Source organism: Ictidomys tridecemlineatus, chromosome 12 (genome assembly GCF_052094955.1).
Source record: "Ictidomys tridecemlineatus isolate mIctTri1 chromosome 12, mIctTri1.hap1, whole genome shotgun sequence".
NCBI classification, from domain to species: Eukaryota; Metazoa; Chordata; class Mammalia; order Rodentia; family Sciuridae; genus Ictidomys; species Ictidomys tridecemlineatus.
In genome coordinates, this window is record NC_135488.1 from 115,353,859 (window position 1) to 115,377,891 (window position 24,033).

Genomic DNA, 24,033 nt, shown 5'->3' on the forward strand with positions numbered 1-24,033 from the left:
TCCAAACAGAATCAGTTTTGATTCACTTAGAGGTTCTTAGGCTGGACCTGGGTGGCTGTGGTTCTCTAGCTCCGTGGGGTCTGGGCCTTCCTTAGGGTGTTCCGAGCAGGGGATCCTCAGATAGCCCTGTCCCCGGTCTCTGCCTTCTTGGGGTAGAGAGCTGACCTCCAGGTCTCTGATAGCACTCAACCCCTTGTGAACCAGCAAAACCTTCCAGCTCATAAGGAATGCCTGTTGGCTTTGACTGCTGGATTTATGTTGAAGTCTCTCTTGCCCAGGAGAATTCTTCCAAAAGTCTTCGATTTTGTACAACATAAACAAGTTTGCCTCAAATTGCCTCTATTCCTTCTATTTACCCTTGCACAAAATTGGAGACAATTAAGAGAATTGATAAGAATGAACAGGCCAGCACCCAGCAACCCCTGGCCCCCAGCCTCTGCCCTGGCCAGCCAAGCGATCCTTTCACAGGCTTGGCTCCACCTGGCTTCAGGACCCCAGGGTGTCAGTGCTGTGGCCTCACAGATGAGAAACGGAGGCTCAGAGGGCAGGAACAGCTTATCCACAGCTGTGCAGTTGACAGTGGGCTGGCACTTGGGCCAGAACCTGAGCTCTGCCACCTGGGATCTCAGGAAGGGGTGAAGGGACAAATGCTCCACGAGTAACTTCTGTTCTCTGCACTGAAAGTTCCTAATTGTATAAGGGCAATTGACAAGTTGCACGAAAATTGTGATTTGTTGTAAAGTGGCATATTTCGCCAGTGATTCCTTAATTTTAAAAAAATCTGAATTAGCACAGAGTCTAGGTTTTGGCTAGAATATTATCCTTCTCACTCCAATTGATTTCAGGAGAGAGCGGGAGGGAGGGAGACGGAAAGGGGTGGGGAGAGAGGTAGAAGCAGCTGCCAGCTAGAGGTTCTACTTGCAGAGATATTCTGTGGGTCTCGACAGGAAGAGGTTGAGAAATCCAAGCAGAGAAGTGACTGGATTCCACCTACTTCCTTTGATGATGTCTTTGCCACCTCCCTGCAAGTGGGTGCCATCTTAAAGGTCAGGAGACCTAGACTCTGGCAAATTTGGGACTTGCCCAGGGCACCTGGCCAGTGCTGTGGGTAGAGTAGTACCCCCCAAATGAGGAGTGTACGTCTTGATCCCTGGTGGCTGTGAATGTGGCTTTATTTGGATACAGAGAGTCTGCAAGGCAGAGAGAAGATGAAGCCTTACGGGTGGGCCCTAATCCAGTGACGGTGTCCTCACAAGGAGAGGGACGTCTGGCCACTCTCAGAGGACACCAGGTAGCGATGGAGTGATGTGCCCACCAGCCAAGGCACATCAAGCAGTGCTGGGAAGCGGGAGCTGAAGAGAGGCAGGGAGGGGACTGCTCCAGCACCTTCCATGGCAGCGTGGTCCTGCTGGCCCCGCCCAATGTGCACCTGGGTCTGCGGCGTGCTTGGACGGCTCTGCGCCAGCTAACTTGGAGAGGCCACGGGGAGATGCTGTCTGTAAGGAGCAGCGAGGGCAGCTGGGAGCCGCGTCTCTTTCCAGCAGAGGAAGGGGGATGGAGGCAGGGACCCAGTGGACCTTCAGGAGGGAGCTGAGGTGGAGACGGGGAGGGGGCTTCACTGAGCAGAGGCAGGAGGCAGAGACGGCCACCGCTTGCTCAGACCTGGCGATGCGCAAGGTGCAGCCGGGTGCCAGAGCCAGGGGCCCGAGCCAGAAAGAGGACTTGAACTTGGGTGCTGCACCCATCCTGGGAGCCTCGAATCTAGAAGAGTGGCTCAAAGGCCCAGAATAGATGAACGGACCAGGGACAGGCCAAAGGAGGGAAATGCTCTTCCCCGTGACCCTGGTGGCTGCCCAGAGGAGGGAAGGAAGGCAGGAGTTCCCTCCAGAAGCAGGGCGCTTCCGGGGAAAGTGGGCCATGCAATGATCTGGAGGTGGCCAGAGCTGGTGACTCAGACACTGCTGTCCAGGAAAGGGTCAGGGTGCTGAGAAGTGCTGGGGGACCCTGGGTGAGGTGCTGGGGGACCCTGGGTGAGGGAGGGCAGGACCGGGGAAGGAAGCAGGTGGAGATACTGAGGGCTGGGGCTGTTAAGCTCCAAATGAGGTGTCCACACAAGAAGACTTTGCGGTGACAAATAGCTGGAGGAGGAGTGATTCCCAACGGAACATGGGGTGCTCCTGTCATGTGGGCGGCCGCGTTATGCTGAAGGAGAGGAAGGGTCAGCGTCTCATGAATGTGCGTGGGAGTCTGGCTGCCCCCGAGAAAGAGTTAATGATTAAGCTGCCTGCACCACTGCCCTGGGCAGGGGCTGACCCCAGTCCTCACCCGCCCCTTTGGTATGTGGCCCACACGGGGAGACGGCAGGAAGCTCAGACCGTGGCCCCCAACAGCAAGGCGTCATAGTTTTGGAAACAGCCAGGACCGGAAATTAGTGAGGCTGATTAGGAAAATCAATTTGGCTTGACTTGAGAAAGTAAGGAGGAAGGAGAGAGCGAGGGAAAGGGAGGGCATTGGATGGGTCCTCAGGTGAGGCGGGATCTGCAGGACTGAGCCTCTGCAGCTGGCAGGGCGGCTGAGATGCGAAGCTGGGAGCAGGCTGGTTGTGCCCGACCCCAGCACGAGACCCCACAGCTGCCCAGACTTCGCCAGGCGACTGAAGCAGCGCAGCGAAGGCTCCTGGCCCCTGAACAGGAAACGGGGCCCCCAGCTCCCCCCTGCCGCAGCCCCTGGGGACTTTCTGGGAACAGCCACCATTACCTGTTCGGTGACCCTGAAGGCCTTGTGGCTTCTGGAGAAGGGTTAACGGAGCCTTCTTCCTGTAGGTGGGTAGATCAAATGAGGTTTCAGGATGCTGTTTGTCTGAGGGTTGCATATCGCTGGTTTCTAGAGACCTGAGCAACATTTAGGGTCTTCTGGGGGGAAGGAGCTGGCTGTGCCACGCCCCTAACTCAGGTTGCCCCTAACCCAGCAAGCCTCCTCCCAGGCTGTAGCCGCTGTCACTGGCTCCATCCCTTCCCCACGTGTCTTGAGTGGGGGCCATGTCCAGGCCCATTCTCTCTCTGCCCTGCCAGGCCACCCTCTCTCTTGCATCTGTGATGGGTGCTGCCACCCTTTTTGATAGTGGTACTTGTGTCCCAGAGGCCCTCCTGGGTCCCTTAGGACTCTCACAACAAGGCTATCTCATTCCTACTTCTGGGCCCCTTTTGGTGTCCCCCAGACGCCCTCATGGCCTGAATGCTTCCTGTTCTCCAGCCCCATCTCCCCTCTAGAGACCATGACCTAGATACCAGGAGTCTTCTCCCCACACTCAGCACTTGTGGTTGATTCCCGCCCGTGACTTACTAGGAAAGTCACCTCCTTGAAGAATGAGACACCCAGACAGGTGTCTTCACAAAACAAGATCTGTGGGGACGACACCCAGGGACTTTTGCTCCCTGATTACAAAGTCAGCCCAAGGTGAGGGCCCTAAAGTCAGCTGGCTGCTCCCAGGCTCTGGCCTGGACCCAGTGATGTCTCTGCGGCCACAGAATGTCCCGTAGGAACTACCTGGACTCTGGTGGTCAGAATAACAGCCCTCAGGGATGTTCATGCCCCACGCCCCAGACCCTGAGAATATGGCACCCACCTGGCAAAGGGACTGGGCAGATGTGACTAAGTTAAGGATATGGAGAAGGGAGATGATCTGGGCTACCCAGGGGGCCTGATGTGATCTAGAGGGTCCTCCCATGCAAGGCATGTCCTCATGATGTCATGTGAGAACCCAAGTGGCGGCAGCTGGCTTTAAAGGTAGCAGGTAGCCAGAGAAGATGGAGAAGCCGAGTGAACAGATTTTCCCTTAGAGCCTCCACTACACCCAGCCCTGCCCGCACCCTGAGGTTGGCCCACCGAGACCCACTTCAGGCCCTGGCCTCCAGAAGCTGGAGTGATAAACCTGTGTTCGTGATGCTCTCTAGAGCAGCAGTAGAAAGCCGGCTATTCAGGCATCCTTCGCCTGACATGGCTCAGGGAGCGTTCTCCAGGTGCACAGGCCTGTGGTGAAAACGGGGCCACAGGGCGTGAGGAATCCGTGAACCAGAGGTTCTGGAACCTTCTCTCACCTGGTCTTCCAGCAGGCAATGCCTCATTAGTGCTGTGCTCAGAGAACGGAGCCTTCTTCACCCTCCCCTAGCTAGCCCAAGCCCTGCCGCACGGCACTCCTCATTCCTCACAGGCTCTGGGCCAGAGCTGCAGTAGGTGTCCGTTTTCTAAGTTCTGGAAGCTGCTCCCTCAAGCTGAGCAGATAAGCCTGGGCCCCACAGCGGGAAGAGCAAAGGCCAGGTGTGAGCCCCACTCTCTTCTCCCAGGAGACCATGTCCACGAGGCAGTGCCCACCACTGTGAAGCCTCCGTGGGCCCAGCCCTTCTCCCAAGGGAGGCCTGTGGTGAGTGTGGGTGGCCTCACCGGTAACTCTTTACCAGGAGCAGTTTGCCTGAGGATTAACTGGGGCTTGAAATGCCCCAAGGTCTCTTGAAGGACATGTTTATGAGACTAAATGGCCCAATGAGTAGACCTGTGTGGGAGGAAGCAATCTCTCAGGGGTTTTGGAGGGATCTTGGGTCCTGGGGAGACCATGGGCAGAGCAGGACAGAGTGGGGGTCCAGCAGCAGGAAAGGCCACCATGGCAGGGATCTTTAACTTCCCGATTCCAAGCAAAAGAGCCCAGCTTCAGAACCTTCTCACAAGTCTTCTCTGTTCCGACAGTGTCAGGGTTTTATTCGCTTTCTTGGGGACTTCAGTCCATGCCCTGTGAGGTGGACCCCTAAGTGCTAGGAGGTCCTAGAAGGTGAATGACTCATTTTGGATGAAAGTGATCATATTTAGGTTCACTCAGAATAGGAGCCTTTTTTTTTTTTTAACTTTTATTTATTTATTTTTATGTGGTGCTGAGGATCGAACCCAGGGCCTTGCACATGTGAAGTGAGTGCTCTACTGCTGAGCCACACCCCAGCCCCCAGGATAGGAGCCTTTTAAAAGTAATGCTTTTGGAAAATAAAAATTTGAGACTTCTAAGGTTAAAAATCAGCAAAACCAATTGCAGTATCCTTTTTTTTTTTTTTTTTTTGGAACCGGGGGTTGATCTCAGGGCACTCAACCACTGAGCCCCATCCCCAGCCCTACTTTGTATTTTATTTAGAGGCAGGGTCTCACTGAGTTGCTTAGCACCTCATTTTTGCTGAGGCTGGCTTTGAACTCATCATCCTCCTGCCTCGGCCTCCTGAGGCACTGAGATTACAGGCATGCACCATGGCGCCCAGCCTGCAGTTCGCATTTTAAAGTACATTTGTTAGCACATATTCTATTATTTTATGAGTAAAAATCTTGTTTCCTGAATCTTAAAATGGAAGACTACTTATATATATCAGAGGTAGCTTGGCCTTTACAAGAAATTTTTAATGAAAGTATAATGTCCATACAGAGACATTTGATAATTACATGTGTATTGTAACTACAGGAAAGATCATGTCCCCTGCCTCTGGACTCTTAAAATGACATATAGGGTAAAATAGTCAAAGTCATAAAAATTTATGTAGGTGCTAAGAGTCCATTGAACTTTCTATTCACTTCTTCCATCAGTTGCTGGTCATCCATTGAGCACAGTGCTTCTGGGTTGTGGTCATAGGCACAGGTTTTGGAGGCCCAGCAGCCTGCTGTGGTCCACACACGTCATTTCAGTCTGTGGTCACCAGGGCTTACTTAGTAGACTCTGCGATGACCCTCAGTTCAGAGATGGGGAGGTGGAGGCACAGCTGGGGTCGATGGCCGAGAGTCACAAGAATGGCTGGTGTTGTCTTGCTGTCCGGGTGGCAGGGAGGGCCTGCATCTCCTTTCCTCCTGCATGTGGCAGTGGCCAGGAGGTCCTGGGCATCTGGAATGCACCCTGGTGTGGAGTAGGCCTTTGTCATGTGTCTCCCCTGCCCCAGGGGCACGCAGCCTGCTGAACGAGGCAGGGCCAGGCTGCGACCCAGCACTGGCCAACTTTACCCCATCCATGGCTGCAGCAACGTCTCGGCCATCAGCGCGCGGAGTCCTGGGAGGAAGGGAAGGGGGAAGGTGACACATCTCTCATTTTAAATTTGCTACACCGACGTGTCAAGTAGAAATTAGAACCACGCTGGTTTCTGGATGTTCACACACCTAAAAAAGAAGAGTGGTGACAGGCAACACTTGCTCACCTCTTAGGTGCATACACATGACTTGGTGACTTAAAGGCACAGGGAGCACAGGCTCAGCAGTAGTGGTGACGTTGCCTTCTCCTTGGGGAGAAGCCCAGGCCCTGGAGTTTGAAAGAAGAGTGGACCCTGGTGGTGACCACTTGACCCAAACATTGTCCCTGCGGTGACGGTTTGCTTGCTCCTCGGGCCTGCGTGGCTGGACACACTGACTCCCCGACCTTCCCTTCCTCCCTGGTCTCTGAGGGTGGCGGTGGCTGAGCACGGCTGGCCTCCTTCCGCTCTTAGAAACAAATGCTCCTGCATTACAAAGTGTCCGATTCCTTTTCTTCCAGGAAGTCTCATTGGGAGATGACTATTGCCACCAAGGACGCAGGGAGGACAGGGAGTCAGACTCGCCTCACCTGCTCGAGGCAGGTGTGTGAGTTGTCCTCCGGGTGCCTCTCCTCCAAGCCTCACTGGCAGGTGAACCAAGAGACCGGCAGGGGCTGGTCTGCTCGGACACAGACGTGTGTCACAAGGTCTGCCTGGGAGGTGGGCCCGGGTTTATGGGCAGAAACGAGCATGGAGGAGTGAAGCTTCCACCCCTACAGGCGGCACCTTGAGTCCCTCACCTCGGAGAGGCCTCATAAGGTGGTCTTGGCGGTGACTTATGAGTTGATTATCTGGTCACAGTTGGGGCTCTTCTCTTGGTGGCTGTGTGGCAGCTTCCCCAAAGCACAGAGCACACCATTCCTAATGCCATAGCCGTTGTGACTCTCCTGTTCCTCGTGCTGCTGCTGGCCAGCCACAGCTGGGGGCTGGCTCCGGTCTGTGCCTCCCGTGAGGTGTGGGTGGGAGAAACGCATCTCTCTAAACTCGATTCACGGAGAAGGCTCAGTGAGCCCATTTCCCCCAAATCAAACAGGAAAACTAGGCAACTTCAACACGTGGCTGGTCAGTGTGCTGTCCAGGCAGAGGGACCATGCAGCTGGGGCTAAGCAGTGCCCTGGCAGCTCAGACCCAAGCCTCTGGGTGTTTGGGCCTCATCTGCTGTGTGACCTCAGACACACTCTAGAGGAACGGCTCTGGGCTTCCCTGGCCTGCTCTGCAGAGTGCGAGGAGTGAAGCACGTGGGTGGTGGTCCTTGAACAAGCAGGACCCATTGAGGCCTCAGCTGCCCATTGTCCCTGACCCACCCCCGCTGGTCCCATGATTCTCTCTCAATGGTTTCAACCCTCTTTTGGCCCTTATTATTTGTGTGGTTGTGAGCAAACATCACGACCTCTCTGAGCCTTGGTTGCCCGACCTGTAAAACTTCTGTGATGATCCTTGCTTCCAAAGGTGCACGAGAAGGTGCGGGGCGTCTGAGCAGGCTGGGCAGGCGGTTGCAGGGGATTAAAAGGACGTCACTTCTCTAACTTCCTGCCGTCTTTAAAAGTGGTCCCTTCTTTGCCCCTTTCCTGCTGTCCACACATTTCTGTCTCGGGTGGCTCTACGGAGCTTGGCCTGTGGGTCACCCTCTGCTGCACCTTGGTGGGTGCTCTCCCTGCCTGATGGCCCCTCCTTGGTTCTAGCCACTTCTACAGCCCCCAGACCAGGGGAAGGAGCTTGGGAGGCCAAGAAGAGGGAGCTACAATTGCGCCTCTGAGCACCATGCCAGGCACTCCAGTTAGGGCCTCCCGGCTGGGCAGGCGCAGGCCTGGTGCCCCCTGGCAAGATGCTGGCAGCGCAGAGCGCTTCTGAATACGAGGTTTCTTTTCTGCACAAAAGTAAAGAAGACCATGATTTCACAGGGCTTTTCAGATGCCGTTGCCAGTCCCAAGGTGGCCTCAGACACATGGAGACGGGGTAGGAGGCTCCTGGGTCCTGAAGACTCAGGACATGTGACGCTGTCCTGCAGTTCTGGAATGGGGTCCTTTGGAAGGAAGGCATCACAAAAAGGAAGGAAGAGGGACCTGCTATCTCCCCACCCCAGGGCTGTGGAGGATCTGCTTTTGACCTGGTCACCCCTCAGGGGCTGGGCTCCTGGCTTGGGGCCATCTGTGTGGCTGTGTGTCAGGACTGGCCTTCTTCCCTTAAGGAGGCCGTGGGGACCGTTGCTGCGGCGAGGCTTTGGAAGGGAATTGCAATGAGATCCTGACCCTAGCACCCTGGCGCTGGGGAGGCTATTGAGGCAGGACACGGCGGGGGACATGGCTCTCTGTGCTCCGAGGTGGCAGCAAGAGTGGCTGCTGTAACTCTCCCTCTCCTTTGCTGGCTGTGAGGTCGGGTGGCTGCGAGGGCGAGGGGCTTCCGGTGAGGCTGTTCCCTGAAAGGTGGGGGCCTCGATGGATTCGGCTTCCTCCGGGGCCAGTGCCAGAGATCTGCCTTCGCTCCCCAGGCCTGCGGGCACGAGGGGAGGCTGAGGTGTGGTGAGGCGTGCGGCTGCTCTGCACCTGGGCCCACGCCCAGCCACGGGCACTGGCCCTGACCCGCCTCGGCAGCCAGGCCCTCAGCCTTGAGATTTTATGGGGCAGGCGAGGGCAGGGTCCTCTCTGTTTGCCCACCCCACCTGGGTCAGTGCAGCCTGACGAGGTCACACAGCTCTTTATCACACCACTCCCTGTGCAGAAAAATCCCTGTAATTTGGGGATTTTCTTTTTATCTTTTAGTTTTATGGTTAAATGACTAAGACTATGGTCTGTGTGTTTAGCTGTAGAGTTAAATTCCGTATCCACTGAGATTTCTCTCTCGCTCTCACACAGACTTGGACACAAAGACACACAGACACAGGCAGACACACACAGCTCCTCTGCTCTGTCTCTGTTGCCCCCTGAGGAGCTGGGATCACCCTGCTCTGGGTGCCCCTGGGCTGGTGGGTGCTTGTGAGGCCTGGATCCCAGCCGAGGGGATCGGGGTGGGCTGCTGGGCTGTGGGTGCTCCAGCCGGGGCTTTATTTTCTCTTCGGCTTCACTTTTCTGGTGTGTTTGCTGGAGCTCTTTATGAGGTTTCAATCGAAGAAACAGTTCTGCTGCTGAAAAGATTTGAAAATCACTGGCCCACGTCTCACCGTGCTGAGGCCCTCAGGGGGGTGCAGCAGCACCCATGGTCCCATGCTAATGCCAGCTAGCGGGTGGCTGACATGGGGGAGCTGGGCTGTGGGCTGCAGCTATGCTTGGGGTGGGGTAGGAAGTGGTGCTGGGGCAGGAGACCTTGCTCTGCAGCGGCTTCCTGAGGAGGAATAGGGCAGTGTGCTCTCCTTGTGCTCCCCCCCAGGTCCACCCATCTGTCCATCACCCATCTGTCTGCTCTAACCCCCACCCACAGTCCATTCACCATGCAGGCCACCACCAGTCCCAGCCACTGCTCCTGGTGGCTGTGAATTGAGGGGCCCTGTGGGCTGAGCTGCATGACTCAGGTCATTGCAGCCTCTGAAGACCAGTGGCCATGGACCTGGACCACTGCAGCAGGGCCTGAGGCCAACAGGAGGGACCCTGTCCAGGCTCGATGGAGAGTCCAGCCCTGCAGGCTGATCAGGGTGTGACCCAGGGTGGGCAACAACTAAGGCAGAGGTCCCAGAGTGCAGGCTGCTTTGAGAGGCCTCCTCTTGTGGTAGGGTTGTCCCTGCAGGACAGGGTCACAGGCGGGCATCTGGGTGGGCTGGGGGGCCAGGGCCTCAACTACGAGCCTGGCCAGGCGGGAGCACCTGGGCAAGGTGCAGCCCTCATCCTGGCTGCTGGCACATGCCCAGGCTCAGAATCAGGGGCTCCGGGGTGGACCAGACGTCTGGATTGCCGGGTTCCAGGAGGACTTGGCAAACACAGCGGCTGCACTCCCAGCCCAGAGGCGCTCCTGCGCCCCCCACCCCCTGGTCTCCCCCTGCCCCCTTTCCTCCCTCTCCCCTCTCGGTCAGGCCCGTGTTGACAATGCACTTAATGTTCAACCTGCCCTGCCTCCCCGCCCGGTGACCTTCCCTTGTTCTCCTGCTTGGTGTGACCCTTAACCTACTGCGTAACTCATTTATGTACCAAGTCTGTCACTTATTATCTATCTCCCCCCAGGTCATGGATCCTCCACCAGTGCCTATTCTGTGGATGAATTAGGCCGGGGGACCCTGAGCTTGGCTCTTGGGGACAAGGTCAACTGCCCCCCTCCACCACCTCCTATGAGGTAGGAAAAAATTGTGTGATTGTTGGAAATACGTGTATCTATCAAAAGGACACGAAATGCCTGCTCAGAGCCTGCATTCCTTCCAGAAAATACTTCAGGTAATGAGGCCCCATGAGTAGCAAGACGTTCAGTCACATTGTTCTGGGGCAAAGGAAAATGGCCCAGGTACTGGCAGAGAAGGAGAGGCACCGTTACTGTGAGAAAGGGATGCATGTTAGCACCTGTGGTCCCAATGTTCCATTGCCCCCCTTTAGAGATGAGCAAACTGAGGCTCAGGGAAGTGGACGTCGTCCCTCCAGCAGCTCTTGGCTCAGGCGAGTTTGCTGTTCAGGGTCCTCCAACGCCTGAAGCCTCCACCTGTGCCCCTCACCCTGCTACCCTCCGCCCAGATCAATGTCGCTTCCTCATTCCAAATTCTCAGAAGTGACCTGACACTTCCCTGGTTGTGCTGTGCCTCTGATCCCTGTGGTTCGCTGTCCCTGCGGGGCAGCGCCGGGCCTGGGGGCTCATGGTGTGAGCCGCTGAGGCTGGTGTGTGACACCAGCTCCTGGCACCAGGCAAGTGCACAGGCCCGGTCTTAGCCTGGAGGAGGCCTGGAGATGCAGCTGCACCTTCAGGAGGATGCTGAGTCCCTTGGGTCCTGCAGAGGAGCTGCTAGCTAGCCCCCGTCTCAGGCCACCTAGGGGGGGTCCCGTGGTGGGAGGACCTGTTCCCACAGACCCTGGGCTTCTGTTTTCTCTGTGAGGTGAAGTGGGGCAGGACTGGGGATGAGGTGGCTCTGAGCTTGAGGAGTGCGAAGGGGGTGGTCGTGGTCCCCTTGGGGTGGCTGGAAGAGTCACTGGTTGGAGGAGCTCCTGAGTGCTGTAGGATCCTGGGGATGGGTGTGAGGTGGGCTCAGTATTCAGCTTCCAAACCTCCGTGTAGGCCCCTGTCTCTGCTGCACCCTGTCTTTGCTGGTGCCTGGAACTTCTGCCATAGACACTCTCCTGCTTCCCTCTCTGGAGAAGGGACCTTGTCTCTCCTGGGGTGCAGGGTGGGGGAGTTGAGGCCTAATTGCTTCTGAAGCACATTTACAAGCAGCTCTGATCATAGCCCCACTTCCACGATTTCCAGAAGGAGCTGTACCATCATCCCAAGCCCATTGTGGATTCCGCTGGTAAAACTGGTGGCTTCCTGCCTGGAAGGCCCTTGGCTGAGACTTCAGAGTTCCTCTACTAGTGTGCTCCTTGCCAAGGACTAAGGACTTGCCTCTCAGAGCCTGCATTCCTTCCAGAAAATTCTTCAGGTAATGAGGCCCTGAAATTCCCCATCCTGTAGGTCCCGACCCTGCTCCTGTGCTGCCAGGCCAGGCCCCTCACCTGGGTGGGTCCTAAGTCAACATGACGGTGTCTTATAAGAAGACAGCCATGTGAAGACAGAGACGGGACCCTGTGAGAAGCTTGAGAAACGCCTCTCCAAGGAAAGGAGTGGCCAGGATTGGAGGCCATTGCCAGTGCTGACCTCTGCCACAGCCTGGAAGGAATCAGCCCTTTGCCTTGGACTTCTGGCCTCCAGAGCCACCAGAGAATACATCTCTGTTGTTGACACCCAGCCAGCACGTGGTCACTTGTTACTGTAGACCCTGGCCAGCGAGACCTGGCCTTTTACACCATCAAGAAGGAGTCAAGGGAGAGGACAGAAGAATTTTTTGAAAACCTTTGAATAAAGTTTATCATCTTGGTTTTAGAGTTTTTATTTTTTTTAAGAGTTAGGCTCAGTGGCCTTCTTTGTCACTCTTGCTCAAGTCTTGCGTGTGGTGGAGTGAGCTGGTGGCCTTTTTGGGTTCCCCCAGCTCTAGCTGAGGACTCAGCCTCCCTCTGTGTGCCCTGCCAATGCCCACTCACCTCCTTGCCAGCTCCAGCCTTTCCATGCTGTGCCCTACCCCCAGTCTTTTCCCTGTGTCTGAACCAGTGCTGCCAATAAGATTTTCTGTGTTGAAGAAAATGTTCTTTATCCACACTATTCAATATGGCGGCCACCAACTACATGTCGCTATTGAGCACTGGGGATGTGGCTGTTGTGATCTAGAAACTGGAATTTAGAAATTATTTAATAAAAGTGTTAATTAGGCTCATGGGGATAGTGGCTGCCATATTGGATAGTACAGATTTCTGTGTTTGATGGATTTGGTATGACAGTAGAGGACTATGTTCTATCTGACATCTTTACCTTAGCATCTCTTGCAAGTCTCAATTTTATTTCAAAGAGATCTTAGAACTAAATCAGCAGTAGTGAGTGAAAGAAAAGAAAGTACTGGTTCTGTACCGCTGGGCGCTGTCATGAGGTTCTAGGTGAAGGAGGCAGCCTTTGTAGCTGTCCTTCCTGTCACAGGCTGAGACAGGTCGGGGAGAAAGGAGCTGTTTGTGAATTACTTGGGGTCTTTGGAGAGCTGGCCCCATGGGCTGGTCTCAGTCTCTTCCAGGTGGGCTCACAGCCTGGGGACAACACTGGCTAACCTGGGGACTCCTAGTCACCCAAGTTGATCTCCCAGGCCCTGCGGCCACAGGCTGCTAGAAAACAGATTGGGTTGGTAAAAATATGTGTGTGTGTTCTCAGGGAACCTGAGAAAATCACACCTCCACTTTGACAAAAAAATCTGTTTGTGCTGCTCCAATAATCACTTGGTAGCTGGTGGGATAGCGGGCCATATGTCTGTGAAGCGGCTAGCCCAGGAGACACTCTATCTCTGCCGCGCCTTGCAAAATACCTTTCTCTAGCTGATCAGTTTCAGAATAGAAAGAAATGAAGCCACCGGCCTTGGCTTCCAAGCACCCTGCAGGACAACACTGGCTCCTGGAGAGGGAGAGTGGGCCCGATGGACGGCCTTGGTTGTCTGGGGGTGAATGCAGCCAGCAACATTTTTAAGTTTGTCGGGGGTAAGGGAAGATGCTGGCACCCAGAGAGCAGGAAGCAGTCCTTGAGTGAGCGAGGAAGGCTCCGTCTGCAGAAGCAGGACTGTTTGGGGGTGATTTCGCCTCCTGGGAACGCGGCTTCCATCTCCAGGAAGTGGTGTGTCTGAGACCCTCGCGGGGCTCGTGATGTTCCATCTTGTAACAGGAGGAGGCACCTGTCCATTGCAAGTCTTGCTCTTTCTCTATGTCCCTGTCCCTTGTCTGGTGTCAGTTAGAGCTGCTCTGGGACGTCGAGCACCCTGCCCACGGCTGCTTCCCGCTCGAGCCTGCCTCTTCAGCTAGCTTTGGGACCTCAGGCAGATACGATGCTGTGGGTCTTGATGTTCTCACCCGTGACCCTGAAGAATGGCCTGAGACGACATCAAGAAATGCAGCAAAAGCTGGGTGCGGTGGCGCACGCCTGTGATCCCAGCGGCTCTCAAGTTCAAAGCCAGCCTCAGCAATTTACCTAGGTCCTAAGCAACCCAGCAAGACCTTGTCTCTAAATGCAACATTAAAAAGGGCTGGGCAGGTGGCTTAGTGATTAAGCCCCTCTGGGTTCAATCCCAGGTACCAAAAAAAAAAAAAAAAAAAAAAGCAAACATTTAAACAAGTAGTTGACGCCCATGTCCATTTTAGTTTGATATTAAAAATCTGGGTTTTCAGTTTTCTGTGTGTTGTAATCAAGATGCCCCCTCCTCCTTTCATTAATAAAGTTCTGATGACTGTGTGGCCTTAGTTCATGGCTCTGCCGAAGATCTGATTCGGGGACGTGGTCTCAGCCAGTCTTGAGCTGCCCTGAGCTGCCAATGCTTGCTGATTCTGGGGTCCTGCACCTTTCTATCCCTCCAAGGGACGAGGAGACCCTGGTGGAGCTCTGTGCACATCAGCTTCCTGGTGCTGCTGCTCATGGCCCCCTGTGGCTGCGGGGGGGCTGGAGTACAGTGCCTGGGAAGCACTGCCTGGAGGCCACCCGGCAGAGCTCCGCCGGCTCCTACCTGCACTGGGGAGGCTCCCATGTCCTTCTGCTCCAGCTGCCTCCCAGAGGGCCACCCGTTCAGTCTGCAGACCTGACCCACCTCCTCCTGCTAACGCCCTGCTCTGGGGAGACAGTCCTGGCTGGATCCTCTCCACTTCTCCCGGCTGAACGCAGCTTTCTTTCCATCTCTCGTCCCCCTAGCAGCTCTGCTGCAAGCCCCCGCCTCTGCCTACACGTTCTCTCTCCCGGAAAAGACCCAGAGCTCAGCCAGCGTCAGCTTGAGAGGCACCACTATGACCTGTCCTTACACGTCGCAGCACAGGCAGAGTCTGAGGCTACCTCCGCTGGGTGTCCAAAACCTCCATACCCCTGGATTAGAGCATTCTGGAATTTTTATTTGTATGTTTTCTTTTTTAAGGCAGGGTCTTAATATGTTGCCCAGGCTGGCCTCCAGCTTATAATCCTTCTGCCTTGGCCTCCCCAGAAACTCAGATAATAGGCACGTGCCACTGTCCCTGGCCACTCGTGGCATGTTCTTGAAACTGCTTGTTAGAGCCTGACTTTCCCCACTAGATCGTTGGGGGTCTCACTGTGTGCCAGTCACTGGGCCAAGAACTGGAGAGTGCCACCATCTGTGAGGAAGGAACTAGTGTGATTTCTATTTAAAATTATAACGGGGAGACAGAGGCACAAAGAGGTTAAGGAACTGGAGCTCCCACAGCCAGCAGTTCCAAGGCCGCAGGTGGGACTGCTCTGCTTTATCCTCCGTGGCCTACATTGTACCTCCTGAATGCCGTCCACCGTCCATGCTCACTGAGGGCCTGTGGCGTGCTCATGGGGATGAGTTCTGTTCTCAGTTTACTCCAACCTCTTGGTACCTGCTTCCACTTTGGCTTCCCTTAGAAATCCCCCTACTTCCCCTTCCTGGTGAATTTCTTAATTGTAAGGTTTTGTTGAAATTTGATTTGTCCCTAAAAGTGAGCACTGTTCCTCTTACCTAGTCACTCCCAGGGGTGCCAGTGCTGCCTGGGATACTTTGGTTGGCTCCCTTAGGATCTGATGGCACTCGGCTCGGAGGCCATGCGGGGAGACCGTTTCCGGGACATTCCATTGCCGTCTGTGCAAAGCTGGCGACATCGAGGAGATGCCACAAACACCTGCTCCCTGAGTACTTTCCCCAACATCTCTTTAAAGCCTGCACTTTGAAGCTCTGTACCCTGAATGGCTGCCATGTGTGGGGAAGCAGAGGGAAGGCTGTCCTAGGGCGGCCCTGACAGTGCCACAGACCCGGTGGCTTCCACAGACGAACTTGTCCTCTTAGCGCTGGACGCTAGAAGTGCAAGGCCAGGTGCCGGCAGCGTAGCTCTCTCCGGAGGCCTCTCTCCCTCTTGCATGTGGCATCTTCTTTCTGTGTCCTCACGTGGTCAATCCCCTGTGCATGTTCGTGTCCTCATCTCTTCCTAACAAGGACACAGATTGCATCAGGGCCCACCCTCGTGACCTCGGTTAACCCTTGGAAAGCTCTGTCTCCAAATGCAGTCCCCTTTTGGGCTACCAGGAGCTAGAGTTCAACACAGGGATCTTGGAAGACACATGTCAGCCCCAAACGACGCTGGACGAAGCTCTGGCGGTTCCCGGCTCTGCATCCAGCATGCTGTGGCCCCAGGGAATCCCTGCCCCTCTGGATGTCCGTTTCCTTATTACCAAGGCAGAGGGTCCGCCAGGGTCACCCTGGGCCCTCACCGCTGAGCCCCACCGAGTGGCGCGGGGAAGGCCACACTGCTCCCATGACCCGGGCAACAGGGACCTTTCACCCATCAAGGCCCCTGATCCCGTGAGCGCTGCTGTTTCTCAACATTTGACAACAAACTTTACATCCCCGCTGGCAGCTGAAGTGCTTCTCCTCAGCGGAGTGGCCAGCTGCAGCGCCCAGGCTGGACACGTCCCGGGGGAAGCCAGGTCTGGTCTTTTCCAGTGTTCAGTCCCGAGGTGGCAGCTCCGACGCCCACGAGGGAAGAAGGTGTCTGGTGTTCTCTGGGGGAACAAAGGCATATTCTGTTCAGGGTGGCTCCGTACACAGGCACTGCCGAAGACCAAAGCCAAGACAAACCAACCGGGGAACGAGGGCAGTGAGGACAGACAGGCCCTTCTTGTTGTGGGTGTGGAGGGAGACTGGCCCGGTGACCACACGGCTTTGGCCAGCCGGGAGCCCCGGGTGACTCTCAGGATCCCGAGGTCACATGTGCGCTCAGTGCTCCAAAACAAGCCTGACGCAGGGGCGCGCGGCCCTTCCCGTGCCGGGCAGGAGTGTGCCGGGTTGTGCGGTGCCCGGGCTCCGTCCTGCCTTCCCAGGTCGTAGTGGAGATAGACCAAGCTGGTGTTCTTTGTCAGGGCAAAGGGGACAAGAAGCAGGTGTTTGGTTCTCTCAGCAGGACCCTGCCCTCCCTCAGTAGCTGACCCGGAGGGGGCTCCTTGGTTTTCGTTTTACTTTTTGAAGCCAGGCTTTTTTTTTGCAGGTGACTGAACAGATTCTTCACTTTGTGATCCACAAAACCGCCACACTGACACCCAGGAGGAGCCGTAAGGACAGATGAGGCCTTGGGGTGCAGAGCCAGGTGGCAGCCCGGCCTTACTTGGCTGGTTGGAGCGTCCATTGATCTGGGTCAGACTGGCTGCGCCTGCGTGAGGGGATCTTCCGTGGAGACACGGTGTCAGCTCTTCTTGAGCTCAGCGCGGTCATCTTCATTTTTTCTTTGAGGTTCAAAAAGTTTTAATTGACACATAATAAGTGTGCATATTTATGGGTACAGTGTAGTAATCAATACGAGGATACCTCCTACAAGGATCAAATCAGGGTGATTAGCATTTCCAGTTCCTTAAACATTCGTCATTTCTTGGTGTTGGGAAACTTCAGATTCCTCTCGTCTGTTCTTTAGTCAAATCTGAAATACATCGTCGTAAACTGTAGTCACTCGACGGTGCCGTAGGACACTGGCACTTACTCCCCCTGCTCCGCTGTAGTGTGGTCATTTGTGACCACCTGTGGTCATGGAGTCTTCCTGCTGTCACGGCGTGGGCAGGCTTTCTCTTCCCTGACCCTCTGCCTCGTGCGTGAGACCAGTGCTGTATTTCTGTCCAGGCCGCTGCAGATCAAGTGGAGGCCATCACGGCTTACGGTCGAAGGTCACTCAAATTATGAGAGAACAAGGGAAGACACTAGGACTGTGTGCCCAGGGACCAGGCTTGCTCTTCAGTCAGCGTCTCATGGACTCGCCTGCAGGAACTTGTGTCAGCCCTGCAGTGGCCACTGTGGCCCTGGGGCCTCTCCAGTGTGCTGCTGGGCATCTGAGCGCGCTAGCTGACATTCTGTATGGACACACTGTGCACACGTCTAGTTAGCGGGGTTGCTGTGTTATTGAGGGGTGCTCTCCACATTTGTAACACCATTTACGTGTGATCCGCTTAGAAGAAGCGTGCCTTCAAGACCGAGACTGACAGCCCAGTGGGGCTGGATTATTTAAGGGTTATTTGGCATATTTCCAATGTTCGCAAAGGACCAGTGTATTCTCTGGTCGTGGGAAAAAGTAAATTGACGGAGAATGTCCACAGCTGGAATTCCAGCAGGCATAGAAGCTTGGTTTGTGAGAGGTGACAAGGGACAGGCCGGTGAAATCAACTGCTGCTCTGTCTGCAACTCTCTGTGTCCTGCAATCCCCCCAAGCACCTGAGGTCCTCGTGGCTTCGGGATGGGCCTTAACAGGGCAGGAGTTTTCTCCTTTGGCAGCGGACTTTGCTCTCTTCTCCACCCGCACAGAACAACAGAGCTGTCAGGTCAGCCGGGAGTTGTATGCGGCTTTGCCCTGAGGAGGGGCAATCAGGAGGACTTGTACTTTGCTCTTCCCCACAGGCAAATGCCTTCCCAGGACAGAGGGCAGGTAAACAGAAACTCCAAAATGCATGTGACCTTGCAACATTTGCTTTGGGCTTCCGCTTGAATTGTGCCGACTGGGGGCAGATGTAGCAAAATCCAAGGGACACACACCTCAACATGTGAGAAGGGGTGCCCTCGGGTCCTAACACATAGGAATCTTGGCACCACCCACAGAACTGGGAGTACTTAGCTCACGGCTGGGGCCGAGAATGTCTCCCAGACTGTTTTGGAGCGTCAGCTTGTAGGTGGTTAGACCAAAGGCTGCCAGGGCAACAGAACAGGAAGATGCCGGTTTTGATAGTTTTGAATCTTGTTCTGACACAGACCCAGTGACTGTTATGGGCTAAATTCTGCCTGCCCCTGCCCCACCATCTCCATTCACATGTTGAAGTCCTAAGCCCCAAATGTGGGGGTATTCAGAGATAGTTTTGGCGTGGTGATGGAAGTCAAGTGAGGCTGTAAGGAAGGGGTCCAAATGTGATGGAACTGGTGACATTATGAGAAGGGCAAGGAAGAGAGAGAGGAGAGAAAGAGAGGTGGGGGGAGAGGGAGAGACTTCTCGCTGTGAGGATGTAGCAGGAAAGCAGGTGTCTGCAAGCCAGGAGGAGGTCCTGCCTCAGACCCCAAGTTTGCCCAAACTCGGGTCTTGCCCTTCAGGCTCCAGAACTGTGAAAAAACGAATAGGTGTTGCTTAAGCCACCCCATGTGTGGCCCTGGTTCCGACCGTCCAAGTGAGCAACATGGTGACTTGAGACAGCGTTCCACCTCTCGGTGCCTCTCAGCAACCTCTTTATGTCACATGAAGCTCATCACCCTGGCCTTGAAGGTGTGACGTGGACGTGCCGTGGAATGGACCGTCTCACCGAGGAGGCACATGAAAGCTGTTTTCTGCTGGTCTGTGACCTCCACCGCCAAGGCCACACCTTATCCAGTTCTGTGCTCTGACGCCTGGCACAGGGGAGGTTCTCAGTACATGTCACTAAAGAATGGACAGAGGGTGGACAGACCAGCGGGGGCCGGTGCAGTGAGCTGCTGGGGTGCCCTGGTTGGCTGTAGTGAGCCAGTGAGTCACAAATAGTCATGACAGGGAATCCCTGGGCATGGGGGCGCTGCCCAGATGGAAACCCAGCCCAAGGCTTGCCGGGCTGAAGAAGATCAGCTTCCCCTGAGGAAAGCCAAGAACCAATCTCAACCAGGAGAAATGTTCCCCACATATTTTCTAGGCATTGGTCCACTGGGATCCTTGACTCAGCCTCTCCCCTGCAGGAGGAGGGAGCAGAGGAGGAGACTGAGCCACCAGGGAAGGCCATGGGGGGGGCCTCCCCTGGCCTCCAGGTCGCTGGGCAGGCTGGACACTGCTACTTACAAGCTGGTGATCCCACTCAGGTTCATCAACCTGCCTGAGCCTCAGTTTCTTCATCTGGAAAATCGGGATAAGAAGCCCAAGGTCGCAGGGTGTTTGTGAGACTGGCGGGCCGTGGCGAATGCCCAGTATCAAATGCTGCTTGTGGGAGCTTTGAGGTGGGCGGTGATTGAGGATTTGGGAGTCCTGCAGGGAGATGGGAAATATGGGGAGGAGAGGAGGGTGGCCATGGGGACACATGGCCCACCGTGCCCAGGGCTGGCTCTGGCTCTGCAGATACCGTGGCCCCTGCATGCCTGTAAACTTCTACTGCTTCCTCTCTGTGCCAGGCTCTGTGCTCCGTGTCACTGGGCCAGGGACCTTGTCCAGGGCAGCCCAGGAGGCTGGCCCCTGGACGCATCAAGGAAAGACAAGAGGCTCTGCTGTCGGCTGTGCGGGCAGCTTGGGCCCAGAGGGCCCCTGGCTCATCCGGCAAGTGCTGTCCTGCTGCTCCCTCCCTTTCTGCTGCATTTCCCACCCTTAGGAGCTGCCTGGGATCCCCGCCCGTCCTGCCTGCCTGCCCCGGGCCCTGGGCCACTCCTGCAGCTACGGGGGCCAGGCTCTGGCCTTGCTCATTCTTGGTGGCTTTTCCTGCAGCTTCCCGAGCCCTGCAGGCGTTGGTCCACCCTCTCTGCTGCCCACACAGACGGGACTCGCCAGGCTCGGTGGAGGCGGCCCTGGGAGCTGTGCCTCAGTTCCGACTTTGGGTTTCTTTTGAAACAGGGCACAAGGCATGCCGGAGCATCTTCTTGGTGACCCCCGTGCTCCTGCCCCTGAGCACTGGACATCCAGTCACAGCCGGAATCCAAGACTCCAGGTTGGAAGCGCTCTGTCTGGCGCTACCCTCTGGGCTCTTCCATGCCCCAGGCCAGCAGCCCACTCCCCAGACCCAGCCCAGCCCCCACCACGAGGCACCGTCATGTTATCACACCCGCAGAAGGGGGCCTTCTCCATCCTTTCTGTGTCCTCAGGGTCTCTCCAGAGTCACAAGACGTCACAACATCAGCCAGCACCTCCGAGGGATGAGTGGTTCTTGGCTGGCAGAGTCACCAAGGTAATCTATGATGGCATTTTGTTTCTTTACAAGTAATAAGGGGAAGGCTGTCTTTCTGAACCCACAGAGCCCAGGCCATCACTGCTCATCTGGAGGGGCGAGTCCTCATTGGCTGACTGATGGGTTTGGCTGGGCAGCACGATGGTTTATCACTTAGGGCATTTGCCCATCTGAGGCCTGACGGAGGAGCTCCGGACATCAACAGAGCTGGGTACGACAGAGCAAGGCCATCAGGGCAGAGAGGACCTCGGGATTATAGCCCTTTCTTTTACCAGTGAGTACAACCAGGAGGGGGGACTTGTCTTTGGTCCTGTCCATGGTGAGTGGGACCAGGCCAGAACTGCTCCACTTACCAACCCTCCAGAGGGTTCTTATCCAGATGGAGCTTGGGCAGGTACTGCCAGAGTGAACAGAGGAGGGCTCAAGAGGGAGGGACCCTGACTTAGCGTCTGCAGGGAGGAGGGGAACCAGAGCAATCACCCCTTGACTCTGCTGGCAGAATCCCATGCCCTGAAGTATGCCACGGAGATTTCTCTCCAAATATAAACAATAAAGATCTGCTTTGGGCTGCATGGGACGTCTCTTAAAGCATTTCTCATTCAACACCGTGAGAAAGTGGTACTCAGGATTTTCTTGCTACACTGCAGGTGGTTTGAGCGTGTGGCCACAGGTTCTGCAGTGGAGACGCAGGGTGGAGTTTGGTCCTCCTCTGCTCTCAGTGTCACTGAATCGGGGTCTGGGCCTGGTGGCTGTAGTCACACATCTGAGGGACTTTCCCCTAAACTGGGGCTTTACAGCAAAGAGCTTGAAACCAGGGGCAAAGCCATAGTGGGTCAGATACGAGCCTCGCCTGAGCAAGAATGCAAGTCATAGCTGCCTGTTAGACCGGACGTTGTCCCAGGGACAGAAGGCCATCCACCAAGGATGCTTCCTGGACAGATTCCCGGCTTGGCAGGAAAGCTGGGCTCAGCACCCCCATGACTCCCATCTCTGGGAGCATCTGGCCTTCAGACCTTCCACTGTGGTCTCAATGGCCAGGTGACCAAAGGGGAGAGTTCTGCAGCTTTCCTGAGAGGAGCAGATCTCCTCCATCTGTGAGTGCTGGTTCTTCAGCCTGAAGCAGCCCTGTGTCTTCATATCGCTGTCACCTTCACTGGGGACCCTGTGCCAGGGAAGCTTCTAAGAAGGTTTCAGAGCACAGTTGGAAATACAGGTAAATGTGAAGCAGCTTCAGAAGGTCAAAAAGTTGATGGTCTATTGTCAGCTGGTATTGGGCCTCAGAATCCTGCCTCTTTTCAACAATAGGAGGTGATGTCTGGTACCGAGAGGCACAGAAAACAGGGGAGCAGGAACCTGGCTGGACAGGCAAGGCAACAGGACTCACAGGGGGTTGGAGCTGCTCTATTGTTATTTTATTATAAACATTAGGTTTATAATAAAATAACAATAATAAAAATGCAGGCTTGGCAACTCTACTAGAGTGCACATCTGATCTCCAACTAGTTAAATATTTAAACCTAAAGTTTGGAGATTTGATCACCTTAAGACAATGCGGCTCCCCCCCCACCCCCCCACAGCAGTATCTGCCATCTCCATGTGAACAAGGCCTGCTGTCCCTCATGGAGGGGAAGCATCTGGCCTTTCTGTGAGATCATCAGATGTTTTCCTTGAGGTCATCAGTGGGAGACCCAGAAGTCCTAGGCCGTGGTGTCCCGTTGCACTATCTGGGTTTGAAACGGCCTGTGAATAACGAGTCTTCACATTTGCTCTCTCTTTCACACAAGCACCATGTTTTTGAAATTGTGATAGAACTCACATATCATAGAATTCACCTCTATAAAGTGTACGATAGAGTGGTTTTTAGTATATTCACAAAGGCGTGCAAACTTCACGACTAATTCCAGAACATTTTTCCTCACTCCGGAAAGAAATCCCATACGCCTCAGCCGCGGCGCTGCCATTTCCTTGGGCCGCAGCTCCTGCCACCTTCTCCAGGGGTTTGCTCTGTTTCCCATAAATGGCATCACACAGAACGTGACCTTCAGAGTCTGGCCTCTCTCCCTGAGCACAATGCTGTAGCCTGTGTTAGTCAGTCACCCATTTAGTGGCAAGCAGAGTCCCGTTGTGTGGACATGTCACACGGTGCGCGTCCATCCTCCACGGTGGGACCCTGGGGCTCCCTCGCGCCTGGGATCAACGGGTCCCCTTGTACCAGGTCCTTGTACCAGTCTTCACGTGGACACATTTCTCTCCCTGGGGAACACACCTAGCCGTAGAATTCCTGGGTCCAAAGAGAACCTTATGTTCAGCTCTTTGAGGAAATGCCAAACTGTCTTCCAAAATGGCCCCAGCACCTCCCACATTCCTGCCACAAATGTGCAAGGGCTCCAGTTTCTCCACATCTTTGCTACACTTGCTGTGGCCTGTCTTCTTAATTTTAGCTCTTAAATGGGGTCTCAGGGTGGCTTTGATTTGCTTTTCCCTAAGACTAGTGGTGTGGAACACTTTTTCACTGAATTCACCATTTGTACATCTTTGAGAAATGTTAAATCAAATACTTTGCCCATTTTTGAATTGCTTGTCTTTTCATTGTTGGCTGTAAGAATTCTTCATGAATTCTGAATACTAGCCCTTTATCAGATACGCGATTTCCAAAATCTTCTCCCATGCTGGGTCATATTTTCACTTTCCTGATGGTGTTCTTTGTCACATAGAAATGTTAAATGATTTAGATAAAGTTCAATTTATCTACATAGCTTTTGTTTTTGTGCATTTGCTGGTACTTGTAAGAAATAATTGAGTAATCGAAGGTTATGCAAATATATGTTTGTGTTTTTTTCTAAGAGTGTTTTAGTTTTACCTCTTTAAATTATCTGGCTTTGGGCTGGGGATGTGGCTCAAGCGGTAGCGTGCTCACCTGGCATGCATGCGGCCCTGGGTTCGATTCTCAGCATCACGTACATAGAAAGATGTTGAGTCCACCAAAAAATAAAAAATAAATATTAAAAATTCTCTCTCTCTCTCTCTCTTTAAAAAAATTATCTGGCTTAAAAATCAGGGAACACTTCTATGTTCAAAAAATTTTTATTTCTATAAAACAAACAAAAAAAAATTGTTGGGCTTGGCAGTGCAGTCTGTTATCCCAGTGACTTGGGAGGCTAAAGCAGGAGAATCTTAAGTTTGAGGTCAGCCTCAGCAACTAAGTAAGGCCCTAAGCAACTTAGCAATAAACTGTCTCAAAATACAAATAAATTAATAGAAAGAGCTGGGGATGTGGGTCCTCTTAGTGGCTAAGAGCCCTGGGTTCAATCAGATCAGAAAAACCAAACCAAACCAAACAAAAAAAAAAAACCTAAAGAAAATAAAAAGGAAAAATTATAGAATTGGAAACAGTCAT

General features: G+C 54.4%; 2 long non-coding RNA genes across 5 annotated transcripts; one reads left to right on the forward strand and one right to left on the reverse strand.

Annotated features, from left to right (window-relative positions):
- Window positions 1–1,154: 1,154 nt before the first annotated feature.
- LOC144369474 (uncharacterized) lies at window positions 1,155–4,567 on the reverse strand. The gene is made up of 3 exons (XR_013429293.1): window positions 4,098–4,567; window positions 2,758–2,816; window positions 1,155–2,202 (listed from the first exon to the last, which is right to left on the reverse strand). It is a non-coding gene; the product is annotated as an uncharacterized LOC144369474 (long non-coding RNA).
- On the forward strand, window positions 2,338–24,019 carry LOC144369473 (uncharacterized). 4 transcript variants are annotated; one of them, XR_013429291.1, is made up of 4 exons: window positions 2,338–2,822; window positions 10,232–10,340; window positions 16,766–20,910; window positions 21,434–24,019. It is a non-coding gene; the product is annotated as an uncharacterized LOC144369473 (long non-coding RNA). The 4 variants fall into 4 exon arrangements; XR_013429290.1 differs by lacking the exon at window positions 21,434–24,019 and having other exon boundaries at window positions 16,766–21,208; XR_013429289.1 differs by lacking the exons at window positions 16,766–20,910; window positions 21,434–24,019 and adding an exon at window positions 11,454–12,060 and having other exon boundaries at window positions 10,232–10,438.
- Window positions 24,020–24,033: the final 14 nt, after the last annotated feature.